Source organism: Pseudorasbora parva, chromosome 4, assembly GCF_024679245.1.
Source record: "Pseudorasbora parva isolate DD20220531a chromosome 4, ASM2467924v1, whole genome shotgun sequence".
Classification (NCBI taxonomy): domain Eukaryota; kingdom Metazoa; phylum Chordata; class Actinopteri; order Cypriniformes; family Gobionidae; genus Pseudorasbora; species Pseudorasbora parva.
Window position 1 is genome coordinate 38,353,632 of NC_090175.1, and position 19,997 is coordinate 38,373,628.

The following is a 19,997-nucleotide window of genomic DNA, read 5'->3' on the forward strand; positions in this document are numbered from 1 at the left end:
TTAGATAAAAACTACTGTGGTTTTGAAATAATTACTGTTGTTCATCTGTACTACAACATATCCCAGATTCAGTCAAAGGTCGTGTTTTTTTTTTCCTTGTGCAGGCCATACTCAGAGTCGCTGCCTTCCAGGAAATGCGGCTTCCTAACGACAAGTGTTTTCTATTAAAACTAGTGCCTGCCCAATCTTTTAGAGGGCCACATTAAGTGACTGTACATGTGTACACACGTAGCCATAGGTGTTTCTGGTCTGGCTCGTTGGTCTAGGGGTATGATTCTCGCTTCGGGTGCGAGAGATCCCGGGTTCAAAGCAAGCTAACTTCCTCGGCTTCCTAACAACAAACGCTTTCTATTTCAATTATATTCAATTCCCGACTGAGCCCTCTAGCATTTAGAATGAGTTCAAGGGTTTTCTGACACTGTTTCCGATGGTTGCTTTGCTTTAACAACCATTTGATATCAGAAGTTTTGCTGCAGACAACATGGTGCTTGATGTCACGTTCTCTAGCATCAGAGGCTGATACTTCGGCCAAATTGAACTTTCTGCAGGGGTTTTGGGATTCAAACCATTTTACATCAGTCATAGTTTAATTAAAACGATGAGCACAGAAATACATGTCCTTGGAGTTTCTTTGTACAGTCATTGACCTTTTGCTTAGAGCTAGCTCATTCAACCACGTCCTTGGACGGAGGCTGATGCCTTATGGTTCAAAGTCAAGCCTAAGATATAGTCTGTATGCTGCTGTTGACTTTTAGAGCCCTTCACTGGTGTGCCGTGCGTTTTTCTGCAATTAGATGGCCAAAGCTCTCATTGGCACTTTTGACTTCATGGGCAAAGCATGAGTGGCAGAAGACAATTTTTTGATGCTGAAGATGCAGAATCAGTCTTGATGAGTAGACAGCTACTTTTGTTGTGACTTGAGTTAAAAAAAACACTTTGTGGAATTCTCTTTTAAATTCGTCTTTCATAGTGATATATGGTTATCATTATGATAATTCCAATCGTGCGGTCATCATGGATATAGTCATTGAAAAATCCTCCTTGAAATTCTCACAAAGCCATCTTAAAGGTAGCCCATCAAAGATGACCCAGGTGGGACTTGAACCCACAATCCTCAGCTCCGGAGGCTGATGCCTTATCCATTAGGCCACCGGGCCTTGTTTGGCAAAGTTGGCCGTCAATCTGTAGTATCCCTTGAAGTAGTTTTTGAAGCTCAAATATCTACACTTAAGTATCTCGACAACAGAACACGTTCCGTTATACAGGTGAGCTTCACTAAATTTGTGGTACCCACACAAAACATGGCATACCGGAGAGGCTCGTTGGTCTAGGGGTATGATTCTCGCTTAGGGTGCGAGAGGTCCCGGGTTCAAATCCCGGACGAGCCCAGCCGTTTCAAAGCAAGCTGGCTACGTTGAGCTTAGATAAAAACTAATTTGGTTTTGAAATAATTACTGTTGTTCATCTGTACTACAACATATCCCAGATTCAGTCAAAGGTCGTGTTTTTTTCTTCCTTGTGCAGGCCATACTCAGAGTCGCTGCCTTCCAGGAAATGCGGCTTCCTAACGACAAGTGTTTTCTATTAAAACTAGTGCCTGCCCAATCTTTTAGAGGGCCACATTAAGTGACTGTAGATGTGTACACACGTAGCCATAGGTGATTCTGGTCTGGCTCGTTGGTCTAGGGTTATGATTCTCGCTTCGGGTGCGAGAGGTCCTGGGTTCAAATCCTGGACGAGCCCAGCCGTTTCAAAGCAAGCTAACTTCCTTGGCTTCCTAACAACAAACGCTTTCTATTTCAATTATATTCAATTCCCGACTGAGCCCTCTAGCATTTAGAATGAGTTCAAGGGTTTTCTGACACTGTTTCCGATGGTTGCTTTGCTTTAACAACCATTTGATATCAGAACTTTTGCTGCAGACAACATGGTGCTTGATGTCACGTTCTCTAGCATCAGAGGCTGATACTTCGGCCAAATTGAACTTTCTGCAGGGGTTTTGGGATTCAAACCATTTTACATCAGTCATAGTTGAATTAAAACCATGAGCACAGAAATACATGTCCTTGGAGTTTCTTTGTATAGTCATTGACCTTTTGCTTAGAGCTAGCTCATTCAACCACGTCCTTGGACGGAGGCTGATGCCTTATGGTTCAAAGTCAAGCCTAAGATATAGTCTGTATGCTGCTGTTGACTTTTAGAGCCCTTCACTGGTGTGCCGTGCGTTTTTCTGCAATTAAATGGCCAAAGCTCTCATTGGCACTGTTGACTTCATGGGCAAAGCATGAGTGGCAGAAGACAATTTATTGATGCTGGAGATGCAGAATCAGTCTTGATGAGTAGACAGCTACTTTTGTTGTGACTTGAGTTAAAAAAACACTTTGTGGAATTCTCTTTTAAATTCGTCTTTCATAGTGATATATGGTTATCATTATGATAATTCCAATCGTGCGGTCATCATGGATATAGTCATTGAAAAATCCTCCTTGAAATTCTCACAAAGCCATCTTAAAGGTAGCCCATCAAAGATGACCCAGGTGGGACTTGAACCCACAATCCTCAGCTCCGGAGGCTGATGCCTTATCCATTAGGCCATCGGGCCTTGTTTGGCAAAGTTGGCCGTCAATCTGTAGTATCCCTTGAAGTAGTTTTTGAAGCTCAAATATCTACACTTAAGTATCTCGACAACAGAACACGTTCCGTTATACAGGTGAGCTTCACTAAATTTGTGGTACCCACACAAAACATGGCGTACCGGAGAGGCTCGTTGGTCTAGGGGTATGATTCTCGCTTAGGGTGTGAGAGGTCCCGGGTTCAAATCCCGGATGAGCCCAGTCGTTTCATTGCAAGCTGGATGCGTTGAGCCCACCTCAAAACTGCTGAGGTTTTGAAATAATTACTGTTGTTCATCTGTACTACAACATAGCCCAGATTCAGTCAAAGGTCAAGTGTTTTTGTTTCCTCGTACAGACCATACTCAGAGTCGCTGCCTTCCAGGAAATGCGGCTTCCTAACGGCAAGCGTTTTCTATTAAAATTAGTGCCTGCCCAATCTTTTAGAGGGCAACATTCAGTGACTGTACATGTGTACACACGTAGCTGTTGGTGTTCGCAGTCAGGCTCGTTGGTCTAGGGGTATGATTCTCGCTTAGGGTGCGAGAGGTCCCGGGTTCAAATCCCGGACGAGCCCAGCCGTTTCAAAGCCAGCTGGCTACGTTGAGCTTAGATAAAAACTACTGTGGTTTTGAAATAATTACTGTTGTTCATCTGTACTACAACATATCCAAGATTCAGTCAAAGGTCGTGTTTTTTTTTTCCTTGTACAGGCCATACTCAGAGTCGCTGCCTTCCAGGAAATGCGGCTTCCTAACGACAAGTGTTTTCTATTAAAACTAGTGCCTGCCCAATCTTTTAGAGGGCCACATTAAGTGAATGTACATGTGTACACACGTAGCCATAGGTGAATTTGGTCTGGCTCGTTGGTCTAGGGGTATGATTCTTGCTTCGGGTGCGAGAGGTCCCGGGTTCAAATCCCGGACATGCCCAGCCGTTTCAAAGCAAGCTAACTTCCTCGGCTTCCTAACAACAAACGCTTTCTATTTCAATTATATTCAATTCCCGACTGAGCCCTCTAGCATTTAGAATGAGTTCAAGGGTTTTCTGACACTGTTTCCGATGGTTGCTTTGCTTTAACAACCATTTGATATCAGAAGTTTTGCTGCAGACAACATGGTGCTTGATGTCACGTTCTCTAGCATCAGAGGCTGATACTTCGGCCAAATTGAACTTTCTGCAGGGGTTTTGGGATTCAAACCATTTTACATCAGTCATAGTTGAATTAAAACGATGAGCACAGAAATACATGTCCTTGGAGTTTCTTTGTACAGTCATTGACCTTTTGCTTAGAGCTAGCTCATTCAACCACGTCCTTGGACGGAGGCTGATGCCTTATGGTTCAAAGTCAAGCCTAAGATATAGTCTGTATGCTGCTGTTGACTTTTAGAGCCCTTCACTGGTGTGCCGTGCATTTTTCTGCAATTAGATGGCCAAAGCTCTCATTGGCACTGTTGACTTCATGGGCAAAGCATGAGTGGCAGAAGACAATTTATTGATGCTGAAGATGCAGAATCAGTCTTGATGAGTAGACAGCTACTTTTGTTGTGACTTGTGTTAAAAAAACACTTTGTGGAATTCTCTTTTAAATTCGTCTTTCATAGTGATATATGGTTATCATTATGATAATTCCAATCGTGCGGTCATCATGGATATAGTCATATATCCTCCTTGAAATTCTCACAAAGCCATCTTAAAGGTAGCCCATCAAAGACGACCCAGGTGGGACTTGAACCCACAATCCTCAGCTCCGGAGGCTGATGCCTTATCCATTAGGCCACCGGGTCTTGTTTGGCAAAGTTGGCCGTCAATCTGTAGTATCACTTGAAGTAGTTTTTGAAGCTCAAATATCTACACTTAAGTATCTCGACAACAGAACACGTTCCGTTATACAGGTGAGCTTCACTAAATTTGTGGTACCCACACAAAACATGGCATACCGGAAAGGCTCGTTGGTCTAGGGGTATGATTCTCGCTTAGGGTGCGAGAGGTCCCGGGTTCAAATCCCGGACAAGCCCAGTCGTTTCATAGCAAGCTGGCTGCGTTGAGCCCACCTCAAAACTGCTGAGTTTTTGAAATAATTACTTTTGTTCATCTGTACTACAACATAGCCCAGATTCAGTCAAAGGTCAAGTGTTTTTTTTTTCCTTGTACGGACCATACTCAGAGTCGCTGCCTTCCAGGAAATGCGGCATCCTAACGGCAAGCGTTTTCTATTAAAATTAGTGCCTGCCCAATCTTTTAGAGGGCAACATTCAGTGACTGTACATGTGTACACACGTAGCTGTTGGTGTTCGCAGTCAGGCTCGTTGGTCTAGCGGTATGATTCTCGCTTAGGGTGCGAGAGGTCCCGGGTTCAAATCCCGGACGAGCCCAGCCGTTTCAAAGCAAGCTGGCTACGTTGAGCTTAGATAAAAACTACTGTGGTTTTGAAATAATTACTGTTGTTCATCTGTACTACAACATATCCCAGATTCAGTCAAAGGTCGTGTTTTTTTTTTTCCTTGTGCAGGCCATACTCAGAGTTGCTGCCTTCCAGGAAATGCGGCTTCCTAACGACAAGTGTTTTCTATTAAAACTAGTGCCTGCCCAATCTTTTAGAGGGCCACATTAAGTGACTGTATATGTGTACACACGTAGCCATAGGTGATTCTGGTCTGGCTCGTTGGTCTAGGGGTATGATTCTCGCTTCGGGTGCGAGAGGTCCTGGGTTCAAATCCCGGACGAGCCCAGCTGTTTCATAGCAAGCTAACTTCCTCGGCTTCCTAACAACAAAAGCTTTCTATTTCAATTATATTCAATTCCTGAGCCCTCTAGCATTTAGAATGAGTTCAAGGGTTTTCTGACACTGTTTCCGATGGTTGCTTTGCTTTAACAACCATTTGATATCAGAACTTTTGCTGCAGACAACATGGTGCTTGATGTCACGTTCTCTAGCATCAGAGGCTGATACTTCGGCCAAATTGAACTTTCTGCAGGGGTTTTGGGATTCAAACCATTTTACATCAGTCAAAGTTGAATTAAAACCATGAGCACAGAAATACATGTCCTTGGAGTTTCTTTGTACAGTCATTGACCTTTTGCTTAGAGCTAGCTCATTCAACCACGTCCTTGGACGGAGGCTGATGCCTTATGGTTCAAAGTCAAGCCTAAGATATAGTCTGTATGCTGCTGTTGACTTTTAGAGCCCTTCACTGGTGTGCCGTGCGTTTTTCTGCAATTAGATGGCCAAAGCTCTCATTGGCACTGTTGACTTCATGGGCAAAGCATGAGTGGCAGAAGACAATTTATTGATGCTGAAGATGCAGAATCAGTCTTGATGAGTAGACAGCTACTTTTGTTGTGACTTGTGTTAAAAAAACACTTTGTGGAATTCTCTTTTAAATTCGTCTTTCATAGTGATATATGGTTATCATTATGATAATTCCAATCGTGCGGTCATCATGGATATAGTCATTGAAAAATCCTCCTTGAAATTCTCACAAAGCCATCTTAAAGGTAGCCCATCAAAGACGACCCAGGTGGGATTTGAACCAACAATCCTCAGCTCCGGAGGCTGACGCCTTATCCATTAGGCCACCGGGCCTTGTTTGGCAAAGTTGGCCGTCAATCTGTAGTATCCCTTGAAGTAGTTTTTGAAGCTTAAATATCTACACTTAAGTATCTCGACAACAGAACACGTTCCGTTATACAGGTGAGCTTGACTAAATTTGTGGTACCCACACAAAACATGGTGTACCGGAGAGGCTCGTTGGTCTAGGGGTATGATTCTCGCTTAGAGTGCGAGAGGTCCCGGGTTCAAATCCCGGATGAGCCCAGTCGTTTCATTGCAAGCTGGCTGCGTTGAGCCCACCTCAAAACTGCTGAGGTTTTGAAATAATTACTTTTGTTCATCTGTACTACAACATAGCCCAGATTCAGTCAAAGGTCAAGTGTTTTTTTTTTTCCTTGTACAGACCATACTCAGAGTCGCTGCCTTCCAGGAAATGCGGCTTCCTAACGGCAAGCGTTTTCTATTAAAATTAGTGCCTGCCCAATCTTTTAGAGGGCAACATTCAGTGACTGTACATGTGTACACACGTAGCTGTTGGTGTTCGCAGTCAGGCTCGTTGGTCTAGGGGTATGATTCTCGCTTAGGGTGCGAGAGGTCCCGGGTTCAAATCCCGGACGAGCCCAGCCGTTTCAAAGCAAGCTGGCTACGTTGAGCTTAGATAAAAACTGCTGTGGTTTTGAAATAATTACTGTTGTTCATCTGTACTACAACATATCCCAGATTCAGTCAAAGGTCGTGTTTTTTTCTTCCTTGTGCAGGCCATACTCAGAGTCGCTGCCTTCCAGGAAATGCGGCTTCCTAACGACAAGTGTTTTCTATTAAAACTAGTGCCTGCCCAATCTTTTAGAGGGCCACATTAAGTGACTGTAGATGTGTACACACGTAGCCATAGGTGATTCTGGTCTGGCTCGTTGGTCTAGGGGTATGATTCTCGCTTCGGGTGCGAGAGGTCCCGGGTTCAAATCCCGGACGAGCCCAGCCGTTTCAACGCAAGCTAACTTCCTCGGCTTCCTAACAACAAACGCTTTCTATTTAAACTATATTCAATTCCCGACTGAGCCCTCTAGCATTTAGAATGAGTTCAAGGGTTTTCTGACACTGTTTCCGATGGTTGCTTTGCTTTAACAACCATTTGATATCAGAACTTTTGCTGCAGACAACATGGTGCTTGATGTCACGTTCTCTAGCATCAGAGGCTCATACTTCGGCCAAATTGAACTTTCTGCAGGGGTTTTGGGATTCAAACCATTTTACATCAGCCATAGTTGAATTAAAACCATGAGCACAGAAATACATGTCCTTGGAGTTTCTTTGTACAGTCATTGACCTTTTGCTTAGAGCTAGTTCATTCAACCACGTCCTTGGACGGAGGCTGATGCCTTATGGTTCAAAGTCAAGCCTAAGATATAGTCTGTATGCTGCTGTTGACTTTTAGAGCCCTTCACTGGTGTGCCGTGCGTTTTTCTGCAATTAGATGGCCAAAGCTCTCATTGGCACTGTTGACTTCATGGGCAAAGCATGAGTGGCAGAAGACAATTTATTGATGCTGAAGATGCAGAATCAGTCTTGATGAGTAGACAGCTACTTTTGTTGTGACTTGTGTTAAAAAAACACTTTGTGGAATTCTCTTTTAAATTCGTCTTTCATAGTGATATATGGTTATCATTATGATAATTCCAATCGTGCGGTCATCATGGATATAGTCATATATCCTCCTTGAAATTCTCACAAAGCCATCTTAAAGGTAGCCCATCAAAGACGACCCAGTTGGGACTTGAACCCACAATCCTCAGCTCCGGAGGCTGATGCCTTATCCATTAGGCCACCTGGCCATGTTTGGCAAAGTTGGCTGTCAATCTGTAGTATCCCTTGAAGTAGTTTTTGAAGCTCAAATATCTACACTTAAGTATCTCGACAACAGAACACGTTCCGTTATACAGGTGAGCTTCACTAAATTTGTGGTACCCACACAAAACATGGCATACCGGAGATGCTCGTTGGTCTAGGGGTATGATTCTCGCTTAGGGTGCGAGAGGTCCCGGGTTCAAATCCCGGACGAGCCCAGTCGTTTCATAGCAAGCTGGCTGCGTTGAGCCCACCTCAAAACTGCTGAGTTTTTGAAATAATTACTTTTGTTCATCTGTACTACAACATAGCCCAGATTCAGTCAAAGGTCAAGTGTTTTTTTTTCCTTGTACAGACCATACTCAGAGTCGCTGCCTTCCAGGAAATGCGGCTTCCTAACGGCATTTGTTTCTATTAAAATTAGTGCCTGCCCAATCTTTTAGAGGGCAACATTCAGTGACTGTACATGTGTTCACACGTAGCTGTTGGTGTTCGCAGTCAGGCTCGTTGGCCTAGGGGTATGATTCTCGCTTAGGGTGCGAGAGGTCCCGGGTTCAAATCCCGGACGAGCCCAGCCGTTTCAAAGCAAGCTGGCTACGTTGAGCTTAGATAAAAACTACTGTGGTTTTGAAATAATTACTGTTGTTCATCTGTACTACAACATATCCCAGATTCAGTCAAAGGTCGTGTTTTTTTTTTCCTTGTGCAGGCCATACTCAGAGTTGCTGCCTTCCAGGAAATGCGGCTTCCTAACGACAAGTGTTTTCTATTAAAACTAGTGCCTGCCCAATCTTTTAGAGGGCCACATTAAGTGACTGTACATGTGTACACACGTAGCCATAGGTGATTCTGGTCTGGCTCGTTGGTCTAGGGGTATGATTCTCGCTTCGGGTGCGAGAGGTCCTGGGTTCAAATCCCGGACGAGCCCAGCTGTTTCAAAGCAAGCTAACTTCCTCGGCTTCCCAACAACAAAAGCTTTCTATTTCAATTATATTCAATTCCTGAGCCCTCTAGCATTTAGAATGAGTTCAAGGGTTTTCTGACACTGTTTCCGATGGTTGCTTTGCTTTAACAACCATTTGATATCAGAACTTTTGCTGCAGACAACATGGTGCTTGATGTCACGTTCTCTAGCATCAGAGGCTGATACTTCGGCCAAATTGAACTTTCTGCAGGGGTTTTGGGATTCAAACCATTTTACATCAGTCATAGTTTAATTAAAACGATGAGCACAGAAATACATGTCCTTGGAGTTTCTTTGTACAGTCATTGACCTTTTGCTTAGAGCTAGCTCATTCAACCACGTCCTTGGACGGAGGCTGATGCCTTATGGTTCAAAGTCAAGCCTAAGATATAGTCTGTATGCTGCTGTTGACTTTTAGAGCCCTTCACTGGTGTGCCGTGCGTTTTTCTGCAATTAGATGGCCAAAGCTCTCATTGGCACTGTTGACTTCATGGGCAAAGCATGAGTGGCAGAAGACAATTTATTGATGCTGAAGATGCAGAATCAGTCTTGATGAGTAGACAGCTACTTTTGTTGTGACTTGTGTTAAAAAAACACTTTGTGGAATTCTCTTTTAAATTCGTCTTTCATAGTGGTATATGGTTATCATTATGATAATTCCAATTGTGCGGTCATCATGGATATAGTCATATATCCTCCTTGAAATTCTCACAAAGCCATCTTAAAGGTAGCCCATCAAAGACGACCCAGGTGGGACTTGAACCCACAATCCTCAGCTCCGGAGGCTGATGCCTTATCCATTAGGCCATCGGGCCATGTTTGGCAAAGTTGGCCGTCAATCTGTAGTATCCCTTGAAGTAGTTTTTGAAGCTCAAATATCTACATTTAAGTATCTCGACAACAGAACACGTTCCGTTATACAGGTGAGCTTCACTAAATTTGTGGTACCCACACAAAACATGGCATACCGGAGATGCTCGTTGGTCTAGGGGTATGATTCTCGCTTAGGGTGCGAGAGGTCCCGGGTTCAAATCCCGGACGAGCCCAGTCGTTTCATAGCAAGCTGGCTGCGTTGAGCCCACCTCAAAACTGCTGAGTTTTTGAAATAATTACTTTTGTTCATCTGTACTACAACATAGCCCAGATTCAGTCAAAGGTCAAGTGTTTTTTTTTCCTTGTACAGACCATACTCAGAGTCGCTGCCTTCCAGGAAATGCGGCTTCCTAACGGCAAGCGTTTTCTATTAAAATTAGTGCCTGCCCAATCTTTTAGAGGGCAACATTCAGTGACTGTACATGTGTACACACGTAGCTGTTGGTGTTCGCAGTCAGGCTCGTTGGTCTAGGGGTATGATTCTCGCTTAGGGTGCGAGAGGTCCCGGGTTCAAATCCCGGACGAGCCCAGCCGTTTCAAAGCAAGCTGGCTACGTTGAGCTTAGATAAAAACTACTGTGGTTTTGAAATAATTACTGTTGTTCATCTGTACTACAACATATCCCAGATTCAGTCAAAGGTCGTGTTTTTTTTTTCCTTGTGCAGGCCATACTCAGAGTTGCTGCCTTCCAGGAAATGCGGCTTCCTAACGACAAGTGTTTTCTATTAAAACTAGTGCCTGCCCAATCTTTTAGAGGGCCACATTAAGTGACTGTACATGTGTACACACGTAGCCATAGGTGATTCTGGTCTGGCTCGTTGGTCTAGAGGTATGATTCTCGCTTCGGGTGCGAGAGGTCCTGGGTTCAAATCCTGGACGAGCCAAGCTGTTTCAAAGCAAGCTAACTTCCTCGGCTTCCCAACAACAAAAGCTTTCTATTTCAATTATATTCAATTCCTGAGCCCTCTAGCATTTAGAATGAGTTCAAGGGTTTTCTGACACTGTTTCCGATGGTTGCTTTGCTTTAACAACCATTTGATATCAGAACTTTTGCTGCAGACAACATGGTGCTTGATGTCACGTTCTCTAGCATCAGAGGCTGATACTTCGGCCAAATTGAACTTTCTGCAGGGGTTTTGGGATTCAAACCATTTTACATCAGTCATAGTTTAATTAAAACGATGAGCACAGAAATACATGTCCTTGGAGTTTCTTTGTACAGTCATTGACCTTTTGCTTAGAGCTAGCTCATTCAACCACGTCCTTGGACGGAGGCTGATGCCTTATGGTTCAAAGTCAAGCCTAAGATATAGTCTGTATGCTGCTGTTGACTTTTAGAGCCCTTCACTGGTGTGCCGTGCGTTTTTCTGCAATTAGATGGCCAAAGCTCTCATTGGCACTGTTGACTTCATGGGCAAAGCATGAGTGGCAGAAGACAATTTATTGATGCTGAAGATGCAGAATCAGTCTTGATGAGTAGACAGCTACTTTTGTTGTGACTTTTTTAAAAAAAAACACTTTGTGGAATTCTCTTTTAAATTCGTCTTTCATAGTGGTATATGGTTATCATTATGATAATTCCAATTGTGCGGTCATCATGGATATAGTCATTGAAAAATCCTCCTTGAAATTCTCACAAAGCCATCTTAAAGCTAGCCCATCAAAGACGACCCAGGTGGGACTTGAACCAACAATCCTCAGCTCCGGAGGCTGATGCCTTATCCATTAGGCCACCGGGCCTTGTTTGGCAAAGTTGGCCGTCAATCTGTAGTATCCCTTGAAGTAGTTTTTGAAGCTCAAATATCTACACTTAAGTATCTCGACAACAGAACACGTTCCGTTATACAGGTGAGCTTCACTAAATTTGTGGTACCCAGACAAAACATGGCATACCGGAGAGGCTCGTTGGTCTAGGGGTATGATTCTCGCTTAGGGTGCGAGAGGTCCCGGGTTCAAATCCCGGACGAGCCCAGTCGTTTCATAGCAAGCTGGCTACGTTGAGCCCACCTCAAAACTGCTGAGGTTTTGAAATAATTACTTTTGTTCATCTGTACTACAACATAGCCCAGATTCAGTCAAAGGTCAAGTGTTTTTTTTTCCTTGTACAGACCATACTCAGAGTCGCTGCCTTCCAGGAAATGCGGCTTCCTAACGGCAAGCGTTTTCTATTAAAATTAGTGCCTGCCCAATCTTTTAGAGGGCAACATTCAGTGACTGTACATGTGTACACACGTAGCTGTTGGTGTTTGCAGTCAGGCTCGTTGGTCTAGGGGTATGATTCTCGCTTAGGGTGCGAGAGGTCCCGGGTTCAAATCCCGGACGAGCCCAGCCGTTTCAAAGCACGCTGACTACGTTGAGCTTAGATAAAAACTACTGTGGTTTTGAAATAATTACTGTTGTTCATATGTACTACAACATATCCAAGATTCAGTCAAAGGTCGTGTTTTTTTTTCCTTGTACAGGCGATACTCAGAGTCGCTGCCTTCCAGGAAATGCGGCTTCCTAACGACAAGTGTTTTCTATTAAAACTAGTGCCTGCCCAATCTTTTAGAGGGCCACATTAAGTGACTGTACATGTGTACACACGTAGCCATAGGTGATTCTGGTCTGGCTCGTTGGTCTAGGGGTATGATTCTTGCTTCGGGTGCGAGAGGTCCTGGGTTCAAATCCCGGACAAGCCCAGCCGTTTCAAAGCAAGCTAACTTCCTCGGCTTCCTAACAACAAACCCTTTCTTTTTCAATTATATTCAATTCCCGACTGAGCCCTCTAGCATTTAGAATGAGTTCAAGGGTTTTCTGACACTGTTTCCGATGGTTGCTTTGCTTTAACAACCATTTGATATCAGAAGTTTTGCTGCAGACAACATGGTGCTTGATGTCACGTTCTCTAGCATCAGAGGCTCATACTTCGGCCAAATTGAACTTTCTGCAGGGGTTTTGGGATTCAAACCATTTTACATCAGTCATAGTTGAATTAAAACGATGAGCACAGAAATACATGTCCTTGGAGTTTCTTTGTACAGTCATTGACCTTTTGCTTAGAGCTAGCTCATTCAACCACGTCCTTGGACGGAGGCTGATGCCTTATGGTTCAAAGTCAAGCCTAAGATATAGTCTGTATGCTGCTGTTGACTTTTAGAGCCCTTCACTGGTGTGCCGTGCATTTTTCTGCAATTAGATGGCCAAAGCTCTCATTGGCACTGTTGACTTCATGGGCAAAGCATGAGTGGCAGAAGACAATTTATTGATGCTGAAGATGCAGAATCAGTCTTGATGAGTAGACAGCTACTTTTGTTGTGACTTGTGTTAAAAAAACACTTTGTGGAATTCTCTTTTAAATTCGTCTTTCATAGTGATATATGGTTATCATTATGATAATTCCAATCGTGCGGTCATCATGGATATAGTCATATATCCTCCTTGAAATTCTCACAAAGCCATCTTAAAGGTAGCCCATCAAAGACGACCCAGGTGGGACTTGAACCCCCAATCCTCAGCTCCGGAGGCTGATGCCTTATCCATTAGGCCACCGGGCCTTGTTTGGCAAAGTTGGCCGTCAATCTGTAGTATCCCTTGAAGTAGTTTTTGAAGCTCAAATATCTACACTTAAGTATCTCGACAACAGAACACGTTCCGTTATACAGGTGAGCTTCACTAAATTTGTGGTACCCACACAAAACATGGCATACCGGAGAGGCTCGTTGGTCTAGGGGTATGATTCTCGCTTAGGGTGCGAGAGGTCCCGGGTTCAAATCCCGGACAAGCCCAGTCGTTTCATAGCAAGCTGGCTGCGTTGAGCCCACCTCAAAACTGCTGAGTTTTTGAAATAATTACTTTTGTTCATCTGTACTACAACATAGCCCAGATTCAGTCAAAGGTCAAGTGTTTTTTTTTCCTTGTACGGACCATACTCAGAGTCGCTGCCTTCCAGGAAATGCGGCTTCCTAACGGCAAGCGTTTTCTATTAAAATTAGTGCCTGCCCAATCTTTTAGAGGGCAACATTCAGTGACTGTACATGTGTACACACGTAGCTGTTGGTGTTCGCAGTCAGGCTCGTTGGTCTAGGGGTATGATTCTCGCTTAGGGTGCGAGAGGTCCCGGGTTCAAATCCCGGACGAGCCCAGCCGTTTCAAAGCAAGCTGGCTACGTTGAGCTTAGATAAAAACTACTGTGGTTTTGAAATAATTACTGTTGTTCATCTGTACTACAACATATCCCAGATTCCGTCAAAGGTCGTGTTTTTTTCTTCCTTGTGCAGGCCATACTCAGAGTCGCTGCCTTCCAGGAAATGCGGCTTCCTAACGGCAAGTGTTTTCTATTAAAACTAGTGCCTGCCCAATCTTTTAGAGGGCCACATTAAGTGACTGTACATGTGTACACACGTAGCCATAGGCTATTCTGGTCTGGCTCGTTGGTCTAGGGGTATGATTCTCGCTTCGGTTGCGAGAGGTCCCGGGTTCAAATCCCGGACGAGCCCAGCTGTTTCAAAGCAAGCTAAATTCCTCAGCTTCCTAACAACAAACGCTTTCTATTTCAATTATATTCAATTCCCGACTGAGCCCTCTAGCATTTAGAATGAGTTCAAGGGTTTTCTGACACTGTTTCCGATGGTTGCTTTGCTTTAACAACCATTTGATATCAGAACTTTTGCTGCAGACAACATGGTGCTTGATGTCACGTTCTCTAGCATCAGAGGCTGATACTTCGGCCAAATTGAACTTTCTGCAGGGGTTTTGGGATTCAAACCATTTTACATCAGTCATAGTTGAATTAAAACCATGAGCACAGAAATACATGTCCTTGGAGTTTCTTTGTACAGTCATTGACCTTTTGCTTAGAGCTAGCTCATTCAACCACGTCCTTGGACGGAGGCTGATGCCTTATGGTTCAAAGTCAAGCCTAAGATATAGTCTGTATGCTGCTGTTGACTTTTAGAGCCCTTCACTGGTGTGTCGTGTGTTTTTCTGCAATTAGATGGCCAAAGCTCTCATTGGCACTGTTGACTTCATGGGCAAAGCATGAGTGGCAGAAGACAATTTATTGATGCTGAAGATGCAGAATCAGTCTTGATGAGTAGACAGCTACTTTTGTTGTGACTTGTGTTAAAAAAACACTTTGTGGAATTCTCTTTTAAATTCTTCTTTCATAGTGATATATGGTTATCATTATGATAATTCCAATCGTGAGGTCATCATGGATATAGTCATTGAAAAATCCTCCTTGAAATTCTCACAAAGCCATCTTAAAGGTAGCCCATCAAAGACGACCCAGGTGGGACTTGAACCCACAATCCTCAGCTCCGGATGCTAAATCCTTATCCATTAGGCCACCGGGCCTTGTTTGGCAAAGTTGGCCGTCAATCTGTAGTATCCCTTGAAGTAGTTTTTGAAGCTCAAATATCTGCACTTAAGTATCTCGACAACAGAACACGTTCCGTTATACAGGTGAGCTTCACTAAATTTGTGGTACCCACACAAAACATGGCATACCGGAGAGGCTCGGTGGTCTAGGGGTATGATTCTCGCTTAGGGTGCGAGAGATCCAGGGTTCAAATCCCGGACGAGCCCAGTCGTTTCATAGCAAGCTGGCTGCGTTGAGCCCACCTCAAAACTGCTGAGGTTTTGAAATAATTACTTTTGTTCATTTGTACTACAACATAGCCCAGATTCAGTCAAAGGTCAAGTGTTTTTTTTTTCCTTGTACAGACCATACTCAGAGTCGCTGCCTTCCAGGAAATGCGGCTTCCTAACGGCAAGCGTTTTCTATTAAAATTAGTGCCTGCCCAATCTTTTAGAGGGCAACATTCAGTGACTGTACATGTGTACACACGTAGCTGTTGGTGTTCGCAGACAGGCTCGTTGGTCTAGGGGTATGATTCTCGCTTAGGGTGCGAGAGGTCCCGGGTTCAAATCCCGGACGAGCCCAGCCGTTTCAAAGCCAGCTGGCTACGTTAAGCTTAGATAAAAACTACTGTGGTTTTGAAATAATTACTGTTGTTCATCTGTACTACAACATATCCCAGATTCAGTCAAAGGTCGTGTTTTTTTTTTCCTTGTGCAGGCCATACTCAGAGTCGCTGCCTTCCAGGAAATGCGGCTTCCTAACGACAAGTGTTTTCTATTAAAACTAGTGCCTGCCCAATCTTTTAGAGGGCCACATTAAGTGACTGTACATGTGTACACACGTAGCCATAGGTGTTTCTGGTCTGGCTCGTTGGTCTAGGGGTATGATTCTCGCTTCGGGTGCGAGAGATCCCGGGTTCAAATCCCGGACGAGCCCAGCCGTTTCAAAGCAAGCTAACTTCCTCGGCTTCCTAACAACAAACGCTTTCTATTTCAATTATATTCAATTCCCGACTGAGCCCTCTAGCATTTAGAATGAGTTCAAGGGTTTTCTGACACTGTTTCCGATGGTTGCTTTGCTTTAACAACCATTTGATATCAGAAGTTTTGCTGCAGACAACATGGTGCTTGATGTCACGTTCTCTAGCATCAGAGGCTGATACTTCGGCCAAATTGAACTTTCTGCAGGGGTTTTGGGATTCAAACCATTTTACATCAGTCATAGTTGAATTAAAACGATGAGCACAGAAATACATGTCCTTGGAGTTTCTTTGTACAGTCATTGACCTTTTGCTTAGAGCTAGCTCATTCAACCACGTCCTTGGACGGAGGCTGATGCCTTATGGTTCAAAGTCAAGCCTAAGATATAGTCTGTATGCTGCTGTTGACTTTTAGAGCCCTTCACTGGTGTGCCGTGCGTTTTTCTGCAATTAGATGGCCAAAGCTCTCATTGGCACTTTTGACTTCATGGGCAAAGCATGAGTGGCAGAAGACAATTTTTTGATGCTGAAGATGCAGAATCAGTCTTGATGAGTAGACAGCTACTTTTGTTGTGACTTGAGTTAAAAAAAACACTTTGTGGAATTCTCTTTTAAATTCGTCTTTCATAGTGATATATGGTTATCATTATGATAATTCCAATCGTGCGGTCATCATGGATATAGTCATTGAAAAATCCTCCTTGAAATTCTCACAAAGCCATCTTAAAGGTAGCCCATCAAAGATGACCCAGGTGGGACTTGAACCCACAATCCTCAGCTCCGGAGGCTGATGCCTTATCCATTAGGCCACCGGGCCTTGTTTGGCAAAGTTGGCCGTCAATCTGTAGTATCCCTTGAAGTAGTTTTTGAAGCTCAAATATCTACACTTAAGTATCTCGACAACAGAACACGTTCCGTTATACAGGTGAGCTTCACTAAATTTGTGGTACCCACACAAAACATGGCATACCGGAGAGGCTCGTTGGTCTAGGGGTATGATTCTCGCTTAGGGTGCGAGAGGTCCCGGGTTCAAATCCCGGACGAGCCCAGCCGTTTCAAAGCAAGCTGGCTACGTTGAGCTTAGATAAAAACTAATTTGGTTTTGAAATAATTACTGTTGTTCATCTGTACTACAACATATCCCAGATTCAGTCAAAGGTCGTGTTTTTTTCTTCCTTGTGCAGGCCATACTCAGAGTCGCTGCCTTCCAGGAAATGCGGCTTCCTAACGACAAGTGTTTTCTATTAAAACTAGTGCCTGCCCAATCTTTTAGAGGGCCACATTAAGTGACTGTACATGTGTACACACGTAGCCATAGGTGTTTCTGGTCTGGCTCGTTGGTCTAGGGGTATGATTCTCGCTTCGGGTGCGAGAGATCCCGGGTTCAAATCCCGGACGAGCCCAGCCGTTTCAAAGCAAGCTAACTTCCTCGGCTTCCTAACAACAAACGCTTTCTATTTCAATTATATTCAATTCCCGACTGAGCCCTCTAGCATTTAGAATGAGTTCAAGGGTTTTCTGACACTGTTTCCGATGGTTGCTTTGCTTTAACAACCATTTGATATCAGAAGTTTTGCTGCAGACAACATGGTGCTTGATGTCACGTTCTCTAGCATCAGAGGCTGATACTTCGGCCAAATTGAACTTTCTGCAGGGGTTTTGGGATTCAAACCATTTTACATCAGTCATAGTTGAATTAAAACGATGAGCACAGAAATACATGTCCTTGGAGTTTCTTTGTACAGTCATTGACCTTTTGCTTAGAGCTAGCTCATTCAACCACGTCCTTGGACGGAGGCTGATGCCTTATGGTTCAAAGTCAAGCCTAAGATATAGTCTGTATGCTGCTGTTGACTTTTAGAGCCCTTCACTGGTGTGCCGTGCGTTTTTCTGCAATTAGATGGCCAAAGCTCTCATTGGCACTTTTGACTTCATGGGCAAAGCATGAGTGGCAGAAGACAATTTTTTGATGCTGAAGATGCAGAATCAGTCTTGATGAGTAGACAGCTACTTTTGTTGTGACTTGAGTTAAAAAAAACACTTTGTGGAATTCTCTTTTAAATTCGTCTTTCATAGTGATATATGGTTATCATTATGATAATTCCAATCGTGCGGTCATCATGGATATAGTCATTGAAAAATCCTCCTTGAAATTCTCACAAAGCCATCTTAAAGGTAGCCCATCAAAGATGACCCAGGTGGGACTTGAACCCACAATCCTCAGCTCCGGAGGCTGATGCCTTATCCATTAGGCCACCGGGCCTTGTTTGGCAAAGTTGGCCGTCAATCTGTAGTATCCCTTGAAGTAGTTTTTGAAGCTCAAATATCTACACTTAAGTATCTCGACAACAGAACACGTTCCGTTATACAGGTGAGCTTCACTAAATTTGTGGTACCCACACAAAACATGGCATACCGGAGAGGCTCGTTGGTCTAGGGGTATGATTCTCGCTTAGGGTGCGAGAGGTCCCGGGTTCAAATCCCGGACGAGCCCAGCCGTTTCAAAGCAAGCTGGCTACGTTGAGCTTAGATAAAAACTAATTTGGTTTTGAAATAATTACTGTTGTTCATCTGTACTACAACATATCCCAGATTCAGTCAAAGGTCGTGTTTTTTTCTTCCTTGTGCAGGCCATACTCAGAGTCGCTGCCTTCCAGGAAATGCGGCTTCCTAACGACAAGTGTTTTCTATTAAAACTAGTGCCTGCCCAATCTTTTAGAGGGCCACATTAAGTGACTGTAGATGTGTACACACGTAGCCATAGGTGATTCTGGTCTGGCTCGTTGGTCTAGGGTTATGATTCTCGCTTCGGGTGCGAGAGGTCCTGGGTTCAAATCCTGGACGAGCCCAGCCGTTTCAAAGCAAGCTAACTTCCTTGGCTTCCTAACAACAAACGCTTTCTATTTCAATTATATTCAATTCCCGACTGAGCCCTCTAGCATTTAGAATGAGTTCAAGGGTTTTCTGACACTGTTTCCGATGGTTGCTTTGCTTTAACAACCATTTGATATCAGAACTTTTGCTGCAGACAACATGGTGCTTGATGTCACGTTCTCTAGCATCAGAGGCTGATACTTCGGCCAAATTGAACTTTCTGCAGGGGTTTTGGGATTCAAACCATTTTACATCAGTCATAGTTGAATTAAAACCATGAGCACAGAAATACATGTCCTTGGAGTTTCTTTGTATAGTCATTGACCTTTTGCTTAGAGCTAGCTCATTCAACCACGTCCTTGGACGGAGGCTGATGCCTTATGGTTCAAAGTCAAGCCTAAGATATAGTCTGTATGCTGCTGTTGACTTTTAGAGCCCTTCACTGGTGTGCCGTGCGTTTTTCTGCAATTAGATGGCCAAAGCTCTCATTGGCACTGTTGACTTCATGGGCAAAGCATGAGTGGCAGAAGACAATTTATTGATGCTGGAGATGCAGAATCAGTCTTGATGAGTAGACAGCTACTTTTGTTGTGACTTGAGTTAAAAAAACACTTTGTGGAATTCTCTTTTAAATTCGTCTTTCATAGTGATATATGGTTATCATTATGATAATTCCAATCGTGCGGTCATCATGGATATAGTCATTGAAAAATCCTCCTTGAAATTCTCACAAAGCCATCTTAAAGGTAGCCCATCAAAGATGACCCAGGTGGGACTTGAACCCACAATCCTCAGCTCCGGAGGCTGATGCCTTATCCATTAGGCCATCGGGCCTTGTTTGGCAAAGTTGGCCGTCAATCTGTAGTATCCCTTGAAGTAGTTTTTGAAGCTCAAATATCTACACTTAAGTATCTCGACAACAGAACACGTTCCGTTATACAGGTGAGCTTCAC

General features: G+C 43.8%; 35 non-coding genes across 35 annotated transcripts; 25 read left to right on the forward strand and 10 right to left on the reverse strand.

The window, feature by feature from the left end:
- Positions 1-1,084: 1,084 nt before the first annotated feature.
- trnar-ccg (transfer RNA arginine (anticodon CCG)) lies at positions 1,085-1,157 on the reverse strand. The gene has a single exon. It is a non-coding gene; the product is annotated as a tRNA-Arg (tRNA).
- A 159-nt stretch (positions 1,158-1,316) lies between these two features.
- trnap-agg (transfer RNA proline (anticodon AGG)) lies at positions 1,317-1,388 on the forward strand. Its single transcript has one exon. It is a non-coding gene; the product is annotated as a tRNA-Pro (tRNA).
- Positions 1,389-2,529: 1,141 nt separating this feature from the next.
- On the reverse strand, positions 2,530-2,602 carry trnar-ccg (transfer RNA arginine (anticodon CCG)). Its single transcript has one exon. It is a non-coding gene; the product is annotated as a tRNA-Arg (tRNA).
- Positions 2,603-2,761: 159 nt separating this feature from the next.
- Positions 2,762-2,833, forward strand: trnap-agg (transfer RNA proline (anticodon AGG)). The gene has a single exon. It is a non-coding gene; the product is annotated as a tRNA-Pro (tRNA).
- Positions 2,834-3,117: 284 nt separating this feature from the next.
- trnap-agg (transfer RNA proline (anticodon AGG)) lies at positions 3,118-3,189 on the forward strand. The gene has a single exon. It is a non-coding gene; the product is annotated as a tRNA-Pro (tRNA).
- A 1,137-nt stretch (positions 3,190-4,326) lies between these two features.
- On the reverse strand, positions 4,327-4,399 carry trnar-ccg (transfer RNA arginine (anticodon CCG)). The gene has a single exon. It is a non-coding gene; the product is annotated as a tRNA-Arg (tRNA).
- A 159-nt stretch (positions 4,400-4,558) lies between these two features.
- Positions 4,559-4,630, forward strand: trnap-agg (transfer RNA proline (anticodon AGG)). Its single transcript has one exon. It is a non-coding gene; the product is annotated as a tRNA-Pro (tRNA).
- A 285-nt stretch (positions 4,631-4,915) lies between these two features.
- trnap-agg (transfer RNA proline (anticodon AGG)) lies at positions 4,916-4,987 on the forward strand. Its single transcript has one exon. It is a non-coding gene; the product is annotated as a tRNA-Pro (tRNA).
- Positions 4,988-5,271: 284 nt separating this feature from the next.
- On the forward strand, positions 5,272-5,343 carry trnap-cgg (transfer RNA proline (anticodon CGG)). The gene has a single exon. It is a non-coding gene; the product is annotated as a tRNA-Pro (tRNA).
- A 782-nt stretch (positions 5,344-6,125) lies between these two features.
- On the reverse strand, positions 6,126-6,198 carry trnar-ccg (transfer RNA arginine (anticodon CCG)). Its single transcript has one exon. It is a non-coding gene; the product is annotated as a tRNA-Arg (tRNA).
- Positions 6,199-6,357: 159 nt separating this feature from the next.
- On the forward strand, positions 6,358-6,429 carry trnas-aga (transfer RNA serine (anticodon AGA)). The gene has a single exon. It is a non-coding gene; the product is annotated as a tRNA-Ser (tRNA).
- A 286-nt stretch (positions 6,430-6,715) lies between these two features.
- trnap-agg (transfer RNA proline (anticodon AGG)) lies at positions 6,716-6,787 on the forward strand. Its single transcript has one exon. It is a non-coding gene; the product is annotated as a tRNA-Pro (tRNA).
- Positions 6,788-7,070: 283 nt separating this feature from the next.
- On the forward strand, positions 7,071-7,142 carry trnap-cgg (transfer RNA proline (anticodon CGG)). The gene has a single exon. It is a non-coding gene; the product is annotated as a tRNA-Pro (tRNA).
- A 1,014-nt stretch (positions 7,143-8,156) lies between these two features.
- On the forward strand, positions 8,157-8,230 carry trnap-agg (transfer RNA proline (anticodon AGG)). Its single transcript has one exon. It is a non-coding gene; the product is annotated as a tRNA-Pro (tRNA).
- A 281-nt stretch (positions 8,231-8,511) lies between these two features.
- trnap-agg (transfer RNA proline (anticodon AGG)) lies at positions 8,512-8,583 on the forward strand. Its single transcript has one exon. It is a non-coding gene; the product is annotated as a tRNA-Pro (tRNA).
- A 283-nt stretch (positions 8,584-8,866) lies between these two features.
- trnap-cgg (transfer RNA proline (anticodon CGG)) lies at positions 8,867-8,938 on the forward strand. The gene has a single exon. It is a non-coding gene; the product is annotated as a tRNA-Pro (tRNA).
- Positions 8,939-9,716: 778 nt separating this feature from the next.
- Positions 9,717-9,789, reverse strand: trnar-ccg (transfer RNA arginine (anticodon CCG)). Its single transcript has one exon. It is a non-coding gene; the product is annotated as a tRNA-Arg (tRNA).
- Positions 9,790-9,948: 159 nt separating this feature from the next.
- trnap-agg (transfer RNA proline (anticodon AGG)) lies at positions 9,949-10,022 on the forward strand. Its single transcript has one exon. It is a non-coding gene; the product is annotated as a tRNA-Pro (tRNA).
- Positions 10,023-10,304: 282 nt separating this feature from the next.
- trnap-agg (transfer RNA proline (anticodon AGG)) lies at positions 10,305-10,376 on the forward strand. The gene has a single exon. It is a non-coding gene; the product is annotated as a tRNA-Pro (tRNA).
- A 283-nt stretch (positions 10,377-10,659) lies between these two features.
- trnap-cgg (transfer RNA proline (anticodon CGG)) lies at positions 10,660-10,731 on the forward strand. The gene has a single exon. It is a non-coding gene; the product is annotated as a tRNA-Pro (tRNA).
- A 783-nt stretch (positions 10,732-11,514) lies between these two features.
- Positions 11,515-11,587, reverse strand: trnar-ccg (transfer RNA arginine (anticodon CCG)). The gene has a single exon. It is a non-coding gene; the product is annotated as a tRNA-Arg (tRNA).
- A 159-nt stretch (positions 11,588-11,746) lies between these two features.
- On the forward strand, positions 11,747-11,818 carry trnap-agg (transfer RNA proline (anticodon AGG)). The gene has a single exon. It is a non-coding gene; the product is annotated as a tRNA-Pro (tRNA).
- A 284-nt stretch (positions 11,819-12,102) lies between these two features.
- On the forward strand, positions 12,103-12,174 carry trnap-agg (transfer RNA proline (anticodon AGG)). Its single transcript has one exon. It is a non-coding gene; the product is annotated as a tRNA-Pro (tRNA).
- A 1,136-nt stretch (positions 12,175-13,310) lies between these two features.
- Positions 13,311-13,383, reverse strand: trnar-ccg (transfer RNA arginine (anticodon CCG)). Its single transcript has one exon. It is a non-coding gene; the product is annotated as a tRNA-Arg (tRNA).
- A 159-nt stretch (positions 13,384-13,542) lies between these two features.
- On the forward strand, positions 13,543-13,614 carry trnap-agg (transfer RNA proline (anticodon AGG)). The gene has a single exon. It is a non-coding gene; the product is annotated as a tRNA-Pro (tRNA).
- Positions 13,615-13,898: 284 nt separating this feature from the next.
- On the forward strand, positions 13,899-13,970 carry trnap-agg (transfer RNA proline (anticodon AGG)). The gene has a single exon. It is a non-coding gene; the product is annotated as a tRNA-Pro (tRNA).
- Positions 13,971-14,253: 283 nt separating this feature from the next.
- trnap-cgg (transfer RNA proline (anticodon CGG)) lies at positions 14,254-14,325 on the forward strand. The gene has a single exon. It is a non-coding gene; the product is annotated as a tRNA-Pro (tRNA).
- A 1,375-nt stretch (positions 14,326-15,700) lies between these two features.
- trnap-agg (transfer RNA proline (anticodon AGG)) lies at positions 15,701-15,772 on the forward strand. Its single transcript has one exon. It is a non-coding gene; the product is annotated as a tRNA-Pro (tRNA).
- A 283-nt stretch (positions 15,773-16,055) lies between these two features.
- trnap-cgg (transfer RNA proline (anticodon CGG)) lies at positions 16,056-16,127 on the forward strand. The gene has a single exon. It is a non-coding gene; the product is annotated as a tRNA-Pro (tRNA).
- Positions 16,128-16,914: 787 nt separating this feature from the next.
- trnar-ccg (transfer RNA arginine (anticodon CCG)) lies at positions 16,915-16,987 on the reverse strand. The gene has a single exon. It is a non-coding gene; the product is annotated as a tRNA-Arg (tRNA).
- A 159-nt stretch (positions 16,988-17,146) lies between these two features.
- trnap-agg (transfer RNA proline (anticodon AGG)) lies at positions 17,147-17,218 on the forward strand. Its single transcript has one exon. It is a non-coding gene; the product is annotated as a tRNA-Pro (tRNA).
- Positions 17,219-17,501: 283 nt separating this feature from the next.
- Positions 17,502-17,573, forward strand: trnap-cgg (transfer RNA proline (anticodon CGG)). Its single transcript has one exon. It is a non-coding gene; the product is annotated as a tRNA-Pro (tRNA).
- Positions 17,574-18,360: 787 nt separating this feature from the next.
- trnar-ccg (transfer RNA arginine (anticodon CCG)) lies at positions 18,361-18,433 on the reverse strand. The gene has a single exon. It is a non-coding gene; the product is annotated as a tRNA-Arg (tRNA).
- A 159-nt stretch (positions 18,434-18,592) lies between these two features.
- Positions 18,593-18,664, forward strand: trnap-agg (transfer RNA proline (anticodon AGG)). The gene has a single exon. It is a non-coding gene; the product is annotated as a tRNA-Pro (tRNA).
- A 1,141-nt stretch (positions 18,665-19,805) lies between these two features.
- Positions 19,806-19,878, reverse strand: trnar-ccg (transfer RNA arginine (anticodon CCG)). The gene has a single exon. It is a non-coding gene; the product is annotated as a tRNA-Arg (tRNA).
- Between the last annotated feature and the right edge of the window lie 119 nt (positions 19,879-19,997).